Genomic DNA, 10,238 nt, shown 5'->3' on the forward strand with positions numbered 1-10,238 from the left:
GAATTGGTTCAAAAAGAATACTTCTAGGTGGTTCTGGAGCTGGTTGTTAGGTCAAATAAGTTTGCCTCTCCTCATTTGAGATGGTGGTTCTACCTTTTGAGCAACCTCCCTTGAAGATAAGTTTCCTCTCCCCTCATTTATGGAGGCTCCTCCTCTTATAAAAGCATCCTCCATGACTATGATCAACTAGTTTTTATTTGGGGTTAGCTATTTCTTGGTTTGTTGGATTGATAGCTTATAGTTTGTAGTGCTGATAGACTAGCAATAGATTGTGGAGTATGAGAATAGCCTCTCACGTTGTGGATTGATAGTTTGAAATGGTTTTGTAAGAAGGAAGCCTTGTTGTGATTGTCTTGGTTCCATACTTGTGCCTTTGGGTGAGAGAGAGAGTCATCTGTTTTCCTGGGAGACCTATGAGAGTGAATGCTTTTGGGGACATACTGAATGGACCCTTCAAGGAAGCTTGCGACGTCAAGGCGTGGTTGTAAGCTTTGCGATTGTTTATATTAATACAATCAATAGTTATTTCCTATATCATGTATGAAATGTATGTTGATAGCTTATGGTTCCTTGACTCTATAAGTAGATAGTTCATTGTCATGATCTATTATGTTTTTTGTCATTCTATTATGTTGTTTCAAGTGGATCATTCATTAAGGAGAAGAAAGTGATAGTTGAAGCAACATGACGAAGACTTCATCAAACACCAATATAAGGTAGGCCTCTTCAACAATAATTATTTAAGGAATTAGCTATTGTCTTCGTCTTGTTGTGACTAGACCCACTCTAGGGCTAGAGGGTTTTTCTCTATCCGCAGAGGGAACTTACCTACATCACAAGTTGGTGACTCCGCTAGGGACATCATTTGTGTGTTGTCTCTTGATTTTTCTATTGTTGTTTTTTATTACATTACATAGCGTCTCTTTGTTTTAGGACTAAACCATCAGTGATTTGGATCACTTGAGTAGATCTAGTAGTCCACCTCACTATTTGAGTGATAAGCTTGGGGTCTTTCTGCTGGTTTTGCCTTGTTTTCACTATTTATTGAGATTGTCGATGTTTAATTCCTAACAACTGCAACGAATCACTCCTGCTCTCTTTACCCTCACTGTATGTTGCAGATATCTCGTCATATAGCTGCGATGATTCTTGAAATCGGACCGTTGCTGAAAACAGGTGTACTCTTGCGATGACATCACTCAGTTACCTGTGTTGTGCTTGTGACGATTAGCGATCGTCTCATGTTGTCAGTGTTGCGCCTGCGACGATTCCTGTAGGTTTAATTTTTACAGGCTTGCCTCCTGAATAGGTTAGTGTAGCTTGTACTTTATTGTTTCTTTCACCTTGTTAAGCTTGTTTTGATTGTGTTTAACTAAGGCATGTCCTTCTTGGTTCCATTTGTATGAAATTTGGCTTTTTGGATTGTGTGACCTAGGTCTTTTACGGTTCCGTCAAGAATTCGTTGGTTTTGGGTTGCTTGTCCTTTCAAGTTTTTGAACTACATCCACAACAGCCTTATTGATTTGTTTGAAGTTGTTCTCTTGCTACTTGCCCATCTTCCTGGTTGATCTGTAGTGATTGTTCATCGAACTAACTTGTTGTGTTGATTTGGTTTCCATTTTCTATTGAAGCATAGATTACATTTTCCTTTTGATTAGTCAGGCTGTGCATTAGCTTGTTTGTTATTTATTCCAAAAATAAAAAACATTGCACTCATATAGTTTACGAAAATGAAAGCATGTTTTCATTAGTAGATTCTTTATGATTAGGAATTGAAAATCGAAATTCAAATCTTTCATTTTTCGTCATAGTAGTTGCGAGATAAGCGGAAATCGATGCATTGTGTTTCCTATTGATTGGATTACTTGCTTGCACTGTTGTTCTTGCATTTTCTTGTTATTGTCTTCGTTCACTTGGAAATGAAATCGTTACCCTCATTTAGGTGGTTTTTCATCGAAAGGAATGGTTTTTTCTCATTTAGTTGCATTCTAGGAGTGTTAAAGATACATTCAATAAGGCCTTGAATTCAAGACTTAATTCAAGATTAACTGTTAAAATCTATTGAATGAACTTAAAAACGCATTGGAACCTAACGCTCACATATTCAAAGGTCTAGGCTAGAGACATGTTCTGATGTCGTTAAACCTAGTTCCTATTGTTCTCACTAAGGTTGGGTGTTTCCTCCTTTTGGGATACAATAGATGCTAGTACGGATTTGTGTTCCTCGTACTGTCACATATATATTGGGAGACCCCACTAGGTTATCATCATATTATCCATAGGAATTCAAGTCTTTTGCCTTACGATTTGTAATGCACCGGACATAACATTCGTGAAGATTGGCCGTCGTACGAAAAGTCCTTGGTAATTTCTCTTTCATTTTATTACCAAGGTGTATATGCAGTTTTACAATTTGTCTAGTAAACCTCATGCCTAGAATTCCAGAGCAGTCATTTTCATTCCATTTTGACTCTTTAAAAGTAAAAGGATCATCTGAGCACTTGTCCTTTTAGGCTCATTAAACCTCGAAAGAGATAGAGTCACCTTTCGTCCTTTTCTTGACTCTTAAAATATGAAAAGGCACAGTTTTGTTTCGGTGTCATAAAATTAACTGCCCACAAAATATTCCTGGTTAAAGTTAGTGTTCCTTTCAAGGTTGATTCCAATGGCAACATTTCCAAAGTCTACTAGTCAAGGTCTCCCCCTAGATGGGAATCTTGGTGTTATAGACATATTTGGGCAATGCAACCCCAATCACATATGTCCATAAACCAAGGGCTTCTAAACCCTTAAAAGCGTTGTTTCATACCCTAAAATAACAAGGTTAGCTAATTACATCATCTCCCATAAGTTCTCCATGAAAAACTACTAAGAACTGGTCAAAACAGGACCATACAAACGGCTCCATGCATAGGGTACGATGCATCTCACCTATTACACATAGGGGGTGTGATGCATACTAGAGAGCCCTTTTGTAGGGTGCAATGAGTGAGAGCAGACAAATGGCAGAAGTAGTTTTCTAGGTGGAAACCCAGAGAATCTTCTAGAAACTACTCATATGACACTTGCCTCTCTGAATTTGCCCAGGGATGAGTAAGGGATCTGAAATCTCAAAGTGCAACCAAGAAATATCAGTGAAATGACACTAATCAAAATCCCAGAAGCTGACTCACTCTCCTGTAAACATCTATATGTGGATCCCTCATCTTAGAGATCCAGAGGCTGGAATTTTTTAATTTGCAAGGAAGTGCTGTTGGTTTCTCTTTGAAGACATTGTTGGGTGATCTTGCTTTGTATGAGGTGAAGAGGGCTTTCATGCTGGGAGGATGATGCTCGATTAGACAGCTTGGTTGTAATCCTCTCTTCTACTACTTCTATCAATAAAGCTATTTGAGTTTTCCTCCATATGCTTGTATATCTCTGAATCTTGTATTTGTATATGCATTTATATGGTTAATGCACATCTGATCCTACATTATTTACGGTTATAGATCTCTATGCTTTGATGGTATTTTGTTGCCTTGACTCTACAGGTGTTCTTTGAAGTAGGACAAGTGAGAAAGGAGTGGTGAAAGCTCTATCAAGGGAGAGAGGAAACGAGTAAGGAGACTAGCTAAAGACCAAGGTTGGTACTCTCTACTTCTCTCTCATCTATCTCCCATAAAGGAAAATACAAGTAACTTTAGTTTGTTTGTTTCTAAGATAGCTACCCATCTTAGTGGGACTAGTAGCTCTGAATGGACACTATTTTTCCCGATAACAAAATGGTGACTCCACTGGGGAGCGAATAGTTTGTTTGTTTTGTTATTGTTGTTTTCTCTATAAACCACAGATGGAGCCTGAAGTTAAGCCAGCTAGCCTTCAAACTACTTTTGCTATGCAACTACAAACTAGATCAACGCTGCTTCAGTCAATCTTCGGGTTGGTTTATGAATTGAACATCTAGCTTGCAAACATCCTAAGTGCGGCCCCTGGTGGTAGCTCAAATAACCTCATTAGATCAGCCCCTACACTTTGTGTTTACTGACAATCATTAGCTCAGGCTAAATCCCTGAACTTAGCTGCAAACTGTGAGTGAAAACCAAGCACAGTCTCATCCCTGGACCATCGCACTGTCTCTTCTTGGCAACCTGGATGCATCAAACCTCTCATGTGTTGCAGGTGAGATGCATCCTTGTTTCCCTATGTTACAAGTGCAAGATTGACTGAGACTGTTTTTGCCTCCAGATTTTGGTTTTTTCTTCATTGTCTTCGGCTTTATTCAATAGTTTTGTTGTCTATGATCAATATATCTCTATTGAAACCATCTTCCTTTGCATTATTAAACCTCCATCATAAGGAATTGTGCATGTTTTTTATGTATTTTTCATCATTAACAGTTCTCCTTTGCAAATAATAGCTTAATTGAACTGCCATCCTTTGATTTGAAAGTGTCGCAAGTGTCATTTTTGGTTAAGAAAAAAAGTGTCGCAAAGCATTCCTCTTTTAAATAGTCGATTACACTTTTTCCATTGTATTTGATTTGAATCATTAGTATTTAAAGTGTCAAAAGCAGTTTTAAATTCAAAATCACAAAGTGTCGACTTGACCTTACTTTCTTTTTTTTTAAAGAAAATTGGTAGTACTATCGCTTTGAAAGAATATAGTTCAGATCTATACTTAGTTTTCTTTTTGTCATTTTCACATTAAGGAAACTGAAAAACAACACATGCATGTTCATTTGCATTAAGACTACATGCTGAAGTTGATTTAGGAAAAGTGCATCTAGTGTGTGCTCTCTGCTCTATGTTGAAAGAATTTCATTTCTCTTTCCTTAGTAGCTAGGATTTTCATTGCAAAAAGAAAGTAAATGACTGTTTATCATCTTAGATTGCATATTTAGGAATTGTATATCTACATCACACCGTGAACCTTAAAGGAAAACTTCTTAAGAAAGATCAACTATAAAATAAACTTCAATGAACATAAAAACGCTTTGGAACCTAACGCACAACATTTAGAAGTCCAGGCTAGAGACGTATTCTAGCGTTGTAAAGCCTGGTAATTGTCGCTTTCATCGTAGGTTGGGTGATTCCTCCTCTTTGAGACAACAAGTGCCAGTACGGACTTGTGCTCCCACGTTCTATCAAGTATATATTGGGGGACCACAATAGGCTACATCCTTTATCCTTAGGAAGTTGTGTCTACCGCCCTATCGATCGCAATGCATTGAACACAGCATTCGGGAAGATTGACTGTTATAGACATTTTTGTGCCTTACAGAATGAAGCATGAAATGTCCATAATCTAAGGGATCCAAAGTCCCTAAACATGTTGTTCCTACCCCTAGGGGAACAAGGTCAGCAAACCACAGCAATCCAAACAAGTTCTCCACTGAAAATTACTCAAAAACAAGACAATTCTGGATCATGTCAACTGCTCCACTGAGCCTCTGCGCTGAATGTCAACTGCTACATGGACCACCTGCGTTGAATGTCAACTCCAACAAAAGCTACCTGTGCTGAGCGAGTTTTGACATGTGGAAGTCTCATTCCTCAATGAGTCAATGCCCAGGAAGCTTCCAAAATGACACTTGGATCAAGGAATTCGACTGGTGATGAGTAAGAGGTTCTAGATCTCCAAGTGGAAGCAAGAACCTCCAAGTGGACTCAAGAACTGAAGAAGAACTGGAGTGGGAGAGGACACTAGTCACATCTCAGGCTGACTCATCCTCTCTCCAAACTCCTATATATGGATCTCTCTCCCATGAGATCCAGAGGCTGGAATCTTGTGAATGTAAAGAATTGCTGTTGGTTTGAGTTTAGAACTATTGGGTGATTTGCTTTGAAGGAGGTGAAGAGGAGATTTCTTCCTTCTGGGAAGGTGATGCTGGATTGGGCCTCTTATGGTTGTATCACTTCCTGAACCTTACTTCTTCCATTAATAGAGAATTTGAGGTTCTTCTATATGCATGTGTCTCAATGGTGTATTGTTATACTTGTGTATTTGATTTATTCTAATCCTTGAATCAATTATGAATGTATGCTTCTTGTAGTTTCCCTCTCTTGCCATTTTGCAGGATCTTGGTGTAGCTGGGCCAGTGAAAGAGCAAGGAGCTGGGGGCAAGCAGCAAGGAGAGAAGATTGGATCAATCATTAGCGAAAGACATCGGTTAGTGGATCTCTTTCTCCCCTCTTTTACATCTCATAAATAAGTAATCTCAAATAGCTTTGCTTTGATTGTTGCTAAGGAACTATCACCCTTAGAGTGGGATAGGGTCATTCCGTATTGGATACTTTTCCCAACAACAAATTGGTGACTCCACTGGGGATCGTATCTTGTTGGTTGTTTGTGTTTTTGCTATTCATTTCCTAAACACAGGGAGTACCGAATCGAACTGCATTTGGATCTTTCAAATGCAAAGTAGAGGGTAGCTACTCTAGCTCAGTTTCTGGGCATGTTTATGATTTGAAGAACTGATCCACAAGGACTTTGAACAACTCTTAGTGATAGCTTTTCATCCTCCTCTGAATCATCCTTTAGTGTGTACTTGATTGGTAGCTTTGATTTGGCCAAAAACTGCTGATTTTTGAGCAATCTGTGTCCCAGAACCAAGAGAAACGAGAGTTTCTCTCTTCATTGCAGGCACTGTGAAGGCAGTCTGCATTTCAACGCAGGTCTCGAAGGGGCTACCTGCGCTGAATGTCAAACTGACAGTGTTCTACCTGCGCTGAACCAGTTAGGCCTTGTGCAACTGGGGTTCTCTGCTTTCTGTTGCCCTGTGTTATCACTGAAAAGTCTGTTGCCAAAAAATTTTCAGTCTTGCTTAAGGGCAAAGCGTTTTCGCAGCGCATAAATTTTTTAGCAGTTTCGCAGCGCTACCTATTAGGTGTTTTCATAGCGTGCTACGAAATTGGGGATTTGCTCGAGTTTTCAGTGGAGGCCCAAATCCTAGCATGCCTATTGTACACTGGCTACAACTGCTGTGGATGAGGTTGATGTGATTAAAGGTCTAATGTCAGATCTTTCAGATAAGATTGAAGATCTCAAGGTGATGATGTCAACTCCACCGTGGTCTGAGGTTTTTCAGGCTCTTTATAATGATAAGAACGTTTCTCAGGATTAAAATGCTTGTATAAGTGTGAATTCCTCTCATGAAGTAGAAGCTGCGACAAACAATGGTTTTGATCAGCTTAGTCTACCAGCCGTCCCTTCCAGTGGTAATGTAACGCATCTTGGTGTGGTTGGAAGAGGTGTGAAATGTGCAACGCCGATTTCAGTTGATGTCTCAGAACCAGAAACAAATCATTAAGTGGACACCCGAGGCCCTGGCTGTGTTACTCAAAGGTAAAACCAAGATCCTCGAGAAGAAGGTAAGGACATTTATCGAGACTAATTTCCTATATTTACAGGAGAATAGGATAGATGGATACTTAGATTGCCTTTATAACCTTTCTAAGCCATTTAGTCTTGTCAAAAAGAGCCTCTATACATACGAAGAACAATACCGAGTATTAGAGACTGTGCAACCACTGAAAGTGCTTTATATGTATATCGCATTCCTTGGTGATATCTCCAGAAACTATGATATGGCCTGCAGTTCATTCGTGAAGTATCTTCGAAAAGTAGAAATGGATCTTTCCAAGCCAATATTTGGGAACACCAGGTCTCAATTTGATTATTTGCAGCAATGGAAGAAGATGCAATTGGCCGTTTCGCTCAGATGTTTCTAGATGGACATTCTGTCCCAGGGTGTTAGTCCCAAACAAGAAGGGTTCGGAAATAGCTTGGCGGAAGTGGTGGGTGAATCTGCAGGTTGATCCGTCAGGAAGGATTTTTCTTTGATGGTTTTTATTATCCGCGAGCTCCAGAGTTATACACTCCAGATGAGACAGATCCTCTGTTATGGCGATTTACTGGAAGCGGTTTTTAAAGGTTCCTGTAGTAATTGCAGTTGGTGCAAAGCAGTCGAATGGCGGATTTATGACAGCTACGACCTGTGAAGGAGGAAGGGAATGTAACATCTATTCACGATTCTGTCATTACTAATAACAAGGGTGAGAGTGAAACTTCCACCGACACTAAAAAGGCTGAGGCGAGGTCCACCACGTGTTAGTACCCAAGGAAGAGCAAGATAAGATGTGGGAAAACAAAAAGGGGCAGCAATCTGGAGGCGTGTCTAATGCTGGACTTCTGTCATCATTTTGTGAAGGACAGGAATGTCTGCAATATGATTTTGTATCCTAAAGTGGACATTCAGACTTGATCAGAGACCACCCATCTACAACACAATTCAGAGAGAAATCACCATGGTTTTTGATGGGATTGCCATCTGCAGATTGCGCAAAAGGGGGTTATGGTGCTTACACCAATAGTGTTGATATTAAAGGATATGAGAATGGAGTAATTCAAGCATCAGAATTTTGTACATATCATACGCCTCTAAGCAAACAGAGCGGTTTTGTAAATGCAATGAAAGCTGCAAGAGAGTTCGCTAGCAGAGTAATTGCAATGATTACTGGGGAGACCTCTATTGCTCCAGTAAAGCCATTGACGGATGCCCTCAAACCTGTTCCAGAGGCTTGGGAAAAGACTGATGACAAACTCGCTGTTGGTGGACTGGGCTTTGCAGCTGTGATAGTGCTTTGGGCCTCAACTGGACTTATCGCGGCAATTGACAAGTTTCCTCTTATTTCAAGTGCATTTGAATTTGTTGGAATTATGTTTTCTGGGTGGTTCATATACCAAAATTTGCTTTTCAAACCGGATAGGGAATAGCTATGGACAAAAGTTCAAAATGCCATATCAGAAATTACAGGCCAGTGAGTCTGGTTTTTCACCCATGCATTAACAATAATGCTGAAGAATGTACAGATTTAAAGAAGCTCGAGATTAAGTTTTTCTTGTATTGGAGTGAAATGGCAGTTATACCCAAAGTTCGACCTCTGTCTTGACACCACGCGTTGAATCACTATAACAATTGCAACTGCAACAGATATATATGTTGAAGAAATTATCTTGAGAGCAGCATCTAGTATATTAATGTGTGTGTTTTAGATGTTTCAATTGGAGTTGCGCGTTCTCAATGATTAAATGTGTGCAATAGATTTTGAGGGAGATTTCTTCTTGAAGGTTACTGCAAGAATAAATCTTGGTTCCAGAAGTAAGGATCCCCTACGATATCCAGATCACCCTTATGATCGTATTTAGAACCCAGATGCAATTGAGCCAAACTAAGCCAAAGGAATATGGTTAGAGTATTTTTGACTACAGAGGATAAACAGAGGTTTTTTTTTTTTTTTTTTTTTTTGCTGTTTTGGATTGAGTATGGTCTCGGGAAGAATGCAGAATTGCTGGTTGCTTCATGACAACAATTTTTCTCAGGGATCCTCCAAGGTCTTTACACCATCCACAGGTTGCAAGTCTATTATGTATTTCAAAAGACACTTTAGACAAATACATATGTTCTGTTTTGACATCTACAGCAGTTTCGTAGCGCGCTACGAAACTGCTGTAGATTGCTGTTTTGTAAAAAAATAATGAATTTTGATGATGAGGTCAGCGAATTTGTAAAAGAAGGTTTAGAAGACAAGAGGGAGATCATACATAGACATCATAATAGCTCAAACAGTGACAGGTGTAGGTCTTGAAGGGAAAGTAAAATATTTTGTTTATTTTCATAAAGTTTTCTCAAAGGCACTTTATGACCGAGCTACTAGGGTATTGGTAGGGTTACCAGAATGTTCGGTTGGTACACCTGTTTGGTCCACGAAGCATCCAGATCATATGGCATATGGTGATTATGCGTTGTCATTAAAGGTTTAAAGAGTTTGGAGCGTGGTATTTAAATGATGAAGGAAAATGGAAGACACGGACCTTGTAAATAGGGTGCTTATCTCTATTAATTAATGAGTTGTCTCCGCAGCAAGTATCCGAAGCTGCTCATTCAGTGAATGTTTCTCTAGCATGTTTTGGCCACTACAGAAATTGTACAGCTGTCCAGCATCCAAGAAGAATCATATTACGAGGAGAAAGGAATTAGTGTTTTAGTTTGATTAGGACTTTATGTAATTACAGCTCATACCTTTTGTATTTAATTAGTTTGTTTAAAATAGATAAGGCTAATTAATGGTACATCATCGAGCTCTCCCCTCATGCTTGTTGAGGAGACTCAAGATAGTTTTAGTGGGGGTTTTTCCTATATATAGTGAAAACTCTGATGTAATAAGGGTTGGACATTTTATACAAAAACAGAGTTA

The 10,238-nt window shown here is 39.3% G+C and overlaps 1 pseudogene; it reads left to right on the forward strand.

Moving 5' to 3' along the window:
* Positions 1–8,490: 8,490 nt before the first annotated feature.
* Positions 8,491–8,805, forward strand: LOC149158763 (protein CURVATURE THYLAKOID 1B, chloroplastic pseudogene; annotated as a pseudogene).
* The last annotated feature ends 1,433 nt before the right edge of the window (positions 8,806–10,238 follow it).

This window comes from Pinus tabuliformis, chromosome 5_2 (genome assembly GCF_031772625.1).
Source record: "Pinus tabuliformis cultivar Carrire ecotype Pingquan chromosome 5_2, CPIR1, whole genome shotgun sequence".
Classification (NCBI taxonomy): Eukaryota; Viridiplantae; Streptophyta; class Pinopsida; order Pinales; family Pinaceae; genus Pinus; species Pinus tabuliformis.